Here is an 11,602-nt window from a genome sequence, read left to right on the forward strand (position 1 = left end):
TAATGAATTATTTTTTAGAAGATATTAATTGAAGGTTCGTAGCAAATGACGTAAAGGCCGGTTAAGCGGGTTTTCCTCTCTTTGCTAATTCAAAGTTCTGGTGCCACCTAGTGGTCCGATGTGGAACTGAGACGCAGTCTTCGGGCTTGGCCAATGAGCAAGAAGGGCTTGAGGAGTCTCAGGAAAAACATCTTCCTTCTGACCTGCATAGCACCTTTTGGACTTTCACCGTGTTTGCTCATAAAACAAAGCTCCAACTGAAATCATGCTAATCATGCCAAAAAAATTGCAAAATCAAATTTGTTAGGAGTGCTCTTAAGATATCTTCTAAATCAAACACTTTTTTTTTTGTAATTGAATGAAGAAAACAATTGAATAATGAATCTCTTTGACCTCATTAGATCCTAAAGAATGACAACATTGTGACTATCTGTAGTAAATCTTAACCGGATCAGGAAAGAGTGATAATTTTTAAAAAGAGGTAGGAGATATAAAAACAGTGGGTTTTCTTTTCCTTTATAATGTGCCCCGGTTAAACTTTTAGGAAACTATTAGATTTAGTTCCAGCTTCCATAGTTAAAGAATGAGATTGAGGACTATTTCAGGATGATGTCATCATTAGAAACGAGAACGTTATTTAATTGAAGTCCAGTTGCACTTGAAGACTTTGTCAGGGGACACAGAAAGGTGTAAGTCATATATAAGCCATGGTCCTTGTCATCAGGAGCTGATCAGTTCTTTAATAACAGCCTTTAAGCAATGAAGAGTTTTAATGAGAAAAAGCTCAACCAGTTGCTCTGACTTCAGTGCAAAATAACAAGGGGGGAGTGGCATGACCCAAGAGATTTTTTATTAGGGTTCTGAGAATATTTGTAAAACATTGGAATGAATTTTATATTCCAGACCCTTCTTTTAATAAAGCTGTTAAAAATGGAGAAATTCTCAGATTTCTGAGTGGGTTCAGCCATAGGACCTAACTTACTACTACAGAATAAGGAGAGGACTGGGTGGTATCTTTTAAGCTCTATTCATCTCTGTGACCTTGATTCTAAACAGTGTTTTCATGGTTCTAGAATTCAATATCTACTCAGCCGTAACCTACTTCAGTGACAGCATTAGTTAGACCAGTACAGGTGGGATTAAGCATACTTCACCATCCATGAGCCCAAGGTGGTCCTACTATAGGAGGAAAGGATGAAAAGAAAGGACATTCTGGTTATTTGATTTATTAGGCTTTTCTAAATTTAGAGGGAGGAGGTTTTAGGCAATCACTTGTCATTCTGAATTCTCAGTTCCCCCAAAAGATGATGAGGGATGAGTGTGAACCGGAATGTGGAAACTCCTGTTGGGCTTTTCCTAAGAATAACCTACTTTATACATTATCTTCCAACAAAATATACATCATACGAACTGTATTTGATCTAGAATCTAGATAAAATATTAACTACATAATATAAAATAAAGTAGACATGTTCTGTTCAGAAAAAATGCCATACGTGGTTATTTAAATATTCAAAATAGGTGAGAGACAACTAGGAGCAGACATCCCTTCTCACAGAGGATACCTCTCCTTTAAGCATGGGAAGCAGTGTGGAATAAGGAGGAGGAGGAGCAGAAGTCTGATGGCAAACTTGATGGTTCTTTTTCCACTTGGCATTTTGGCCTCGAGAAAATTATTTAACATCTCTGTGCCTTTGTTCCCTCGTCTGCATGAAGTTCTTTGAAAGGGTGGGTGGCATATGGTTTAAATTGTTACTAGTTTGGATCTATATGGTTGCCACCAGCATGTGATGGCAGGACCAGCTGAAGACCAACTTGCTGCCAGAGCATGGTTTAAGAAGCTGCCTGTAGCTCTTTGGACAGCGGACAACTTCCCCCCCCCACACTGTATTACCACCTTTTCAAATATGCAGAAAAGTTTGAAACATTGGAGTGACTGCCTATTTACCTACCACCTAGGTTACCTGTTAACTTTCATTTCATACGTGTTATACTTAAAAACAGCAGAGCCAGAGAAACAGGTGCCTAATTCTTCTGTAGCTACAAACACTTTTCAGAAGATACTGGACTTATGGGGTGCCTGGCTGGCTCAGTGTGTAGAACGTACAGCTCCTCATCTCAGGGTTGTGAGTTGGAGCCCCACGGTGGGTGTAGAGCTTACATTAAAAAAAAAAAAATAGTGGCCTTAAAGGGTTTAAGGAGCAGATTTTCTCTTAATTGATTATTGTACCAAATATAGTATTTTCAGTCCTTCATTATCATAGGGAGAGAATTTATTTAAAAATCAGCTAAGGGGCGCCTGGGGGCCCCGAGTTGGGCTCCACGCTCAGCTGGGGAGTCTGCTTTTGGATTCTCTCTCTCCCTCTGCCCCTCCCCCTGCTCACGCTCTCTTTATCTCTCTTAAATAAATAAATGGATAGATAAATAAACAAATCTTTATTTAAAAAAAAATCAGGTAACGGACACCTGTGTGGCTCAGTCAGTTAAGCGACTGCCTTCGGCTCAGGTCATGATCCTGGAGTCCCGGGATCGAGTCCCGCATCAGGCTCCCTGCTCGGCAGGGAGTCTGCTTCTCCCTCTGACCCTCCCCCCTCTCATGTGCGCTCTCTCTCTCTCATTCTGTCTCAAATAAATAAATAAAATCTTAAAAAAAAAAAAATCAGGTAAGCCTGCAGAGGCTTTTCAGCTTACCTACTGGAGGGAGCACAGCAGTAGCTTAAACAGGATCCCACCCCCACCCCCACCTCCAGCCACACATGGCTGAAAAGGGCATGGCTCTGTGCCAAGACAGTGGCAGAGCCTGCTTCTCTTATTGATTCTTGGCCTTGCCTTGGATGGCTCCTAGGAAGCAGCAAAGGGGTGACTAATTCTGCCTTATTAGATTGGGAGGTCTCCTAAGTGAGCCTGGCAAGGAATGTGAAGCTATCCATCCAATCTTTCATTTATTCACTATTATTAAGTACCTGCTCTGTACCAGGCACTGTCCTAGGCCCAGATCACTAACAATCAAAGATGATGAACCCCGTGGGCCAGCAGAACCAAAACAGCTAAGCCTGTTTTCTAAATGTTGTTGGCACCTGTCCTAACTTCTGCGATTTGCCAAGTTTCTTCAACTGCACAGACAGCACAGATGAGGTCTTAACAAGGGTTCTTTCGAAGACTCTGCCGGGAGAGTCAGTAGAGGGAGATCTCACTAGATAATAAAAATGAACTCTTTTGCAAATATGGAGCTGGTATTATACAATCCTAATAGTAACCTATGACTTGAGCTTTAGTGCCTCATTCCTGTCTCTATTCAGCTGCTGACCCTGCAATTTCTGCAAGCTCAGCTCCCACTGAGGTTAATGGGAGTGTTCTGTGAATGTAAGTTTTGTACTTAATCTTCTCCTGCTGCGTGAGCCTTGCTTGTCTTGGACTGATGACCGTACCAATCCCCTTCCCCAATGGGAACATGCTAGCCCCTCCTTTCATGGAGCAGAGCCATGTAGCTGTGGTATGCTCCAGGTGAGGGGAAAATCAATTTGGGACAAAAATGTTCTGCTCTAGGGAGGGGGGTGGGAGGATGGGTTAGCCCGGTGATGGGTATTGAGGAGGGCACATTCTGCATGGAGCACTGGGTATTATGCACAAACAATGAATCATGGAACACTTCATCTAAAACTAATGATGTAATGTATGGGGATTAACATAAGAATAAAAAAAAAAAAGCCTAAAAAAAAAAAAATGTTCTGCTCTAATGTTACTCCACTGCTTCATAATAATAGCACCCTGCCTCCTATACGTTGTCTAGAAGCCCGAGAGAGTAAAAGAGAACAGTATATTGATACCGTTGCCGGGGCACTGTAAGCCAGACTTGGCTCTACTAACTTTTTAACTAGGCCTATAGCCATTAACTCTCTTCTCATTTGTGGAATGAGAAGTGATGCAGGAGACCGGAAGCAGGTATTCCTTCTCGATCTGGCTCCGCTCCCAAACTAGCTACTTGGCCGTAGGAAAATCGTGTGTCCACTTTGCGGTTCACTTTCCCCGTCCGTGAAAGAAGGGAGTTGAATTTGGTATACTCTACATTCCCTGCCAGGCTGGGAAACAGATTTATGGATCTAGAATCTGGAGAGGTCACAGTGCTTTTGAAATTGTTTGAATTCGTTGCCCACATTTATAAATCAGAAGATTTTACATAAAATATGAATTTCTACTTCTCTCGGAGAAGTAGAAATGTTGGCCCCACGAGCCTGGCATTTCTGCCCAGTTGCCACGGCCAGAGTGAAAAGGCTTCCCCTCCAGCCAGAGTGTGCCCCTTCCGTCTGCCGCCATCCCTGTCCCATCTGCTTTACTGACCCCTGTAGGCTTTTGAGTTTGTGGCCTGTTTTAGGACTAGGATGCGCACATTTTCAACAAAGTTACCAGTGAGGGCTTTATCCCCATGATCATTCAAACGATGGCAGGTCTATGGCCTCATCTAGGAATCTGACTTATATATTTAATTCATTACAAGCAGAAGCCAAGAAGGGCACGTGGAGCTTCGCAGGGATGCTCGCAGGAGGGAACCAGGGTGCCGGGGCTGCTTATGGTAATTTGACATATAACTCAGAGCCTAATTGTGTCAGGTGAGGTGATCTGGACAGTTTATTCTCTGTTCCCAGAGTTAACAAGCCTCCATCACATAACTTTCTTTGTGAATGTTAAATGAACATCCCCTGGAAAGCTAAAACCTCAAAATGTCAAGTTGCTAGGGAGGAAAGGTTTGCACAGCAAGCACAGAAGGATTTGTGCAGCTTCTAGGCTTAGTAGTTAATCTTTTATTAACTGTCCTTATTTTCTTTTTCTTATTAACCTTCTTATTTCTTTCATTTGGATCTAACTAGGGAAATGTTGTGAGGGAGGTATTTTTCTTTTTGCTTCTAAATAATGGAAGAGAAGCCCATAAAGCTGATGCAGCCCTTTAAAAATGGTGATTTCTCGAGATAATGAGGAAGAGTCATTGTGGCTATAAACCATGCCAAATGCCCCAAGTTGTGTCTTTACTGAAAATAACTCCCTTTTACCTCTTTTACAATGCTGACTTTTCTAATTTTACACAAGAGAAAACCAAGGCTGAGGATATTTAAATGACTTGCATGATGGGAGTAGAACCTAAAAAGTGTTGGAACCGATGCTAGAATGAGGTCTAGTATAATCCTGTTGTATTCTAGGGTCTGTCCTTGCTCTCCTTTTGGGCATTCCCAAATTAAAAAAAATACAGCAATGAAAAAGGGACAATGATTACTATAAAAGTAAGGATAATGGTTGCATCTAGGCTGGAGGAGAGGGGTGTGATCTAGAAGGGAGCTAGAGGGTCTTCTCAACTAGGGGGTGGTTCCTTTTATTACAAGGTGAACATAATCTTTGCCTGGGACTGTCCCAGTTTAAGCCTCAAACTAGGTGAATTATTAATAGTACCCTTTTTTCAGTCTCCAACATGTTCTGTTTTGGACGATAAATTCTGTGGTCCGCTCCTTACATTTATGTTTTACGCACTTCTCTGTAGGTTTGTTGTATGTCAATCTTTTTTTTTTTTTTTAGAAGATTGAAAAATGTATCAGGAAGTCTCACCTATGATCAAGAATCTAGGCCAGTCTGGGAAAACTCATGTTTGCTCTACGATTCGTAATTACCGCACGAACCCCCGTGCTAACAGCTGTGATTTAGGTGTGGACTTCCAAAACAGAGGGGGTGGTGTGTCCCATTTTCTGGGGACTCCTGTGGCATGAGATAGTTATATCTGTTTTTTTTTTTTCCTCCTACATGTGGCTGGAAAAATGGTGTACCTTTAGTTCTAATTGTGCAGGTCAGTCAAGATAGCAGATGGGAAAGTGCTTTGTAAACCGTGGAGGTTTTTTCCACTTGGAGTGGCAAGAGTTCCTCAAATTCCTACATTGGCAGGGTCCCAGCATCACTACACTGGTGCTGTCAGTTAATCTTCCTGTAATACAGCTCTTCTACTTATAACTTTTTATAGCTCTGAGTGCCTACAGAATGAAATCTAAATCTCTAAACTTGGCATCCAGTCCACCACAAACTGGCCTGATCAACTTTCCAACATTATTCTTGCTGTTATTCTTTATGGGCTTTAGAAGCAAATCCGACTGCATGGTGTTCCAAAAATGCTGCCCCCTTTGCTGTCTTGCTTGGTGCTTTTCTCTCCATTAGGGTCCTTTTCCCTCCTTCTCTCTCAGTCCCTTGGTTATGGACTGAATAGTTGTGTCTCTTCCCCCTGCCTCCCCCCTCCAATTCATATGTTGATGCCCTAACCCTCATAGGTGGCTGTGTTTGGGGATGGGACCTCCAAAGAAGTAATTAGGGTTAAATGAGGTCATAAAAATGGGGCCTTGATCTAATAGCATTAGTGTCCTTATAAGAGATACCAGGGAGCTCATTCTCTCTCTCCACATTCAAACTCAGAGGAAAAGCCATGTGAGGACAAAGAGGCCATCTGGAAGCCGAAGAGAGCTCTCACCAGAAACCAACCCTACACGACCTTGATCTGGGACTTCTGGTTTCCAGAACTGTGAGAAAATACATTTCTCTATTTAAGCTACCCAGTGTATGATATTATGTTATGGCAGCCCGAGCACACGAAGACACCTTTCTTGGGCTAGCTCTTACATGGGCATATCGAAAAACCTATCTATTTTTCAAGGACCAACTCAAAGACCATGAAGTCTCAATTCTCCCACTTTATTTGTACTTCTTTTTAAGATGTTCTAACCTGCATATGCCATTATGTAGCAAATGTTTCCTAACTTCTTTACTGGTAAGATTATGGGGTAACCTCTGATTTAGTATTATAGCTCCACAATGCCTAGCACAGTGTCTGGAACTTATTAGATACACAATATATAGTGAATGAATGAATGAATGAGTAAAAGAGAAACAAAGAGATGGGGGAAAGAAATAAGATATAAAACTTTAGTTAAAATTTAAAGAGGAAACAGAGAATTGAGATGTATTAATAAATGGGGAGAAATAAGTCTTTAGTAATGTTTAAAATAAAACAAATAGATATCTCAGAGGAACTAAAAATACGAGCGGATTTTTTTTCCACTGAGGTCTGGCATATTATTTGTCTATACGTGGCAGGGGGTGGTGGTGGTGGTGTCTGACTTGTTGGAGTAGATTTCTTGCTCCAGCTTCAGAGGATGTGGAAAAAAGACCATGGGAAGGAACTCAGCTGGTATGAGAAAATTGGCATTTTATGACTGGAGTCATAATCATAAATTCCAGCTCTACTATCAGACCCATGCTGGTCTGAATCTCACGGGAGGGCTCAGAATTGGACATTCAGAATCTGTTCTTCCCCCTGAACTCCCATTCCTACTTACCAGCCTCCTGTCAGTCTTCCTTATCAACTGCCTCTTCCTCACTCCCCAAATGTAGTTTTAAAATTAAGATCTTTGAATAGATGACATTCACATGGGTCAACATTTAAAAATTTGGAAGTGAAAAGTTTCCCCAAATCATGACCTGGGTTGAGTGTTTTAGCCACAATGATAAGGATAATCAAGCTCAGAGCCTTTTTTTTTTTAAGATTTTATTTATTTATTTGAGAGAGAGAGAATGAGAGACAGAGCACGAGAGGGAAGAGGGCAGAGGGAGAAGCAGACCCCCTGCTGAGCAGGGAGCCCGATGCGGGACTCGATCCCGGGACTCCAGGATCATGACCTGAGCCGAAGGCAGTCGCTTAACCAACTGAGCCACCCAGGCGCCCCTCAGAGCCTTTCTTACACGTTTGTCCAAGACGGAGCTGGAGGCTGGAACTGAGATCGAACAGCACTGAGAACATCCTAAAAGATTTTAGAAAATCCTACAGTTGCAGGCCTGGCAGTCAGGAGGATAGGGGTCCTGAAGCAGGGCCAACAGTGGACTTCTAGCGCAGAGACACCTTTCTCTGAGTAGCCCAGGTCAAGGGGGCAGGGGAGAAAGGAAGGGGGTGACTGTGCAGAGCAGAGGAGACCTCTTGGGGTTGCCCCATAGAAGGGTCGGGAGGGGCAGGCTCCCTGGGAAAAGAGCAGTGGCAGTGTAGGGTGCTGTCCAGCTCCTAAGTCCCCATTGTGGAGGGACCCAGAGCCTTTGGTGGGGGGCAGAGGGGGCAGGGCAGTGGGAGTCTCCTTTGCACACACTTGAGTGCCTGACTGGAGACGGGATTACTGGGAAGGCCGCACCCAAGGAGCTCGGCTCATATCAAGGGAGGAAGCTTTTCTCACAAACCTATCAAAAAGCTGCTTTTGTCTTTCTCTTCCTACTCCACTGACTACATCCAGAAAATATCTAGAAAAGGAGGGAAAGAAAGCCTGAAGAAAGCTTCTAGAGAAGGTAAATGGCATTGCTGATTTGATGTGATTCTTGATTCTAGCTTCTTTTGTTTGTTTTTGGCCCACTGTTGTGACGAGTTCTCATCTGAACTAAAAGATGCCTGTGTATTTAAACCAGTGAACAACGTTGCTTCAGGGGGAACAGATTTCATTCTAGGGAAAGTCTGGGTAACTCCAGTATTTGCCCAGTTCCTGTTTCTCCTCAGAAGATCTAGTGCTTTGGCATGATTAAAACGTTGCTGCTGCAGCACTAATTTTGAATATTTTCTAAAACCAGGCAATTTTCTAGGGGCAAAGAAAAAACTTCTCTATCAAGTTAGATCTTTATGTTGAAAAACAAAATGCATAGAGAGCTATTTGGTGTTTAACTTGCAATCTGTAAGACAATCAAACTCAAAACGACTTTTAGGTCTAGATGGAGTGATTTCCCAAATCCTGGAATCCACACACATGGGAGTTGATCCTTTGCAGCTGAAAGAGTGGAAGAGTCACTCCTCCCCTTTAGCAGCCAGTGAAGGATTCTGGCAAGAGAGGGTTAGGTAGGGAAGGTGTTTGCTAGGAAGTTCTGGCTTTACCTGAATGACTTGCCTAAGGTCCAAGTCAGGACCTACCTAGGATTAGACACCTATGGCACCCACTTAGCCATCTCAAGCCTTTTGTAGCCCTTTTTGGAGGTGAAATATTGTCAGAATTCAAAATTTTATTGTATTTGTTTTCCTCCAGATTTAAAAAGAGATCCCTAGAAGCAAGTGTTGCCCTTGTCCTCCATTCACACAGATGGACAGACTTGGAAGCCCCTGGAAGTCATGACAAACCTGTACCAGCAGCCCCTCACTAAAGAGAGGGTGACTCTTTGAGCTAACAAGCCTCCAAACTCAAAGGAAGATCCTTCTTTCTGAGGAGTTTACTTGGCTTAGGTATCTAGATTGCTCTGTGTCCTGGGTCTACGTGAAGAATATGACACCCCCACCTTGCCCCCCAGCACCATTCAGGATAAGCATCACTTAGTGATCCCAGTGTGAATTTGGTTTGTTTTTAATTTTATTTTTATTTAATTTATTAATTTTTATTGTTTAGGTGGGAGGAGGGCAGAGAGAGAGGGAGAGAGGAAATCTCAAGCAGGCTCCATGCCCAGTGCGTGAGTCCAACTTGAGGCTTGATCTCCCTGAGATCATGACCTGAGCCGAAATCAAGAGTCAGATGCTTAACTGACTGAGCCACCCAGGCGCCCCTGAGCTTGGTTAATTTTATATTGTAAGTTGTCCCAGTGGGTCCTTCCTTATATTTTTTGCTATGAAGTCCTGAATTTCTAACTTGTTTCTAAACTGCTGAATGCCACACTTTCCTGACCGTTCTAGCTTTCTCTGCAATGCACAGGAAATATCTGTCTGTTTGGCCCGCTCTCCCCCGTACCCCTTCTCCACACTATTTCAAAAGTGTACATTCAGCATTTGTGAGTCTTTAATGGTCTTCCCTCTTAGCTCCCTTAAACACACTCGAACTCACACTTTTTAAGAAGTTTAAAAGTTTCATTTTCAATCAGCTGACTTAGAAGGACCGTATCCATCTTTAACCTTTGTCAGATATCCCTAAAAATCTCAACTTTTTTTGCTTCTAAACTTTGATAATGCTATTTTTATAAATGCATGCCAAGTTTGTGAGTCGGGTTTTTGTCATCTGAACTTATTTTTTCAAATATAGCAGTAAGAGAACTGGGGGTGGGGGAAGGATTGCCAGAAACTGACAGGCTAGAAAATAGAGTCAGGGACATGAGTTAAAAATAATCAGAATAAAAATTCTTTCATTTCTTCAACATTCTACAAATTTTCTTTTCAACATCTACTGTTGTTCTAGGCCCTGGTGATACAGCAGTGAACAAAACTGACAAAATCCTTGTCCTCACGAAGTCAAGCTCTGGTGGAAGGAGACAGATAATAAACAAAATTAAGGACAATGAAGCAGAGATGGAGTGTAGGCAATGTTTGTGAGTTTAAAAAAAGGTGGCCTTTGGGGCGCCTGGGTGGCATAGTCAGTTGAGAGTCCGACTCTTGGTTTCAGCTCAGGTGGTGGTCTCAGGGTTGTGAGATCAAGCCCCAAGACGAGCCCCACGTCAGGCTCTGTGCTCAGTGTGGAGTCTGCTTCAGATTCTCTCTCCCTCTCCCTCTGCCCCTCCCACTCGTGCTCCCTCTCTCAAATAAATAAATAAATCTTAAAAAAAAAAAAAGGTGGGGGCGCCTGGGTGGCTCAGTTGGTTAAGCAACTGCCTTCGGCTCAGGTCATGATCCTGGAGTCCTGGGATCGAGTCCCACATCGGGCTCCCTGCTCAGCGGGGAGTCTGCTTTTCCCTCTACCCTCCCCCCCTCATGCTCTCTCTCTCTCATTCTCTCTCTCTCTCAAATAAATAAATAAAAATCTTTAAAAAAAAAGTTTCTTTAAAAAAAAAAAAGGTGGCCTTTGGGCAGTCTTGGGACTGATGGGGTACACTGACATCTGGGGTAAGAGAGTCCCAGGGACAGGAAACAAATAGCAAGTGCACAGGCTTCTCAGGGAGCATCCCTGAAGTGAATGAGAAACGGCTAGGAGAAACTGGCTGAAGCAGCAAGTGATGGGGTCAGAGAAATAAGGAGAGACAGCACACCCTTACGAGCCTTGTGGGCTATTGTAGGGACTGTGGCTTTTACTGTGATGAAATGGGAAGCCGGGTGAGGATTTCAAACAAAGGAACAACAGGATTTGACTTAACAAGACCACTCTGGCTGCTGGGCTGAGAAGGGAAAGAGGCAGGTGTGGAAGAGGAGGGACCCATAAGAGGCCATTGCTATTACCCCTACCAGAAATTAATCAGAAACGTCTGACCTGTTTACAAAAAGGGAAGAAAATGTGCTTGCAGAATTGAAAAAAAAAATTATATTTTGGGTGTTTAAGTTGCAACAAGAAGACCAATTTGGCAGTTACTTTGCTACAGTGCCTCCTCCAGACACAGTGGTTTGGGAGTCCTGGGGAGCTGGGTCTTCAGGGTTTTTTCCTCCTGAATTTTAAGTTTTCTTTTAAAATTTTTATTAAGTAATCTCTATGCCCAATGTGGGGCTCGAACTCACAACCCTGAGATCAAGAGTCACATGCTCTATCAACTGAGCCAGCCAGGCACCCTCAGCATCTTTTTCTCCTAAGTAACCCATGGACCTAGCAGGATTTGGTCAGTGTGATTAGTAAGCCCTGGGCAGGCGCCAGGGTGGGTCAGTTGGTTGAGT

General features: G+C 43.0%; 1 long non-coding RNA gene across 1 annotated transcript; it reads left to right on the plus strand.

The window, feature by feature from the left end:
• Positions 1-6,508: 6,508 nt before the first annotated feature.
• Positions 6,509-9,458, plus strand: LOC110589576. Its single transcript, XR_002480900.1, has 3 exons — positions 6,509-6,547; positions 8,301-8,352; positions 9,075-9,458. It is a non-coding gene; the product is annotated as an uncharacterized LOC110589576 (long non-coding RNA).
• The last annotated feature ends 2,144 nt before the right edge of the window (positions 9,459-11,602 follow it).

The sequence above is a fragment of the Neomonachus schauinslandi genome, chromosome 6, assembly GCF_002201575.2.
Source record: "Neomonachus schauinslandi chromosome 6, ASM220157v2, whole genome shotgun sequence".
In the NCBI taxonomy this organism is placed as follows: domain Eukaryota; kingdom Metazoa; phylum Chordata; class Mammalia; order Carnivora; family Phocidae; genus Neomonachus; species Neomonachus schauinslandi.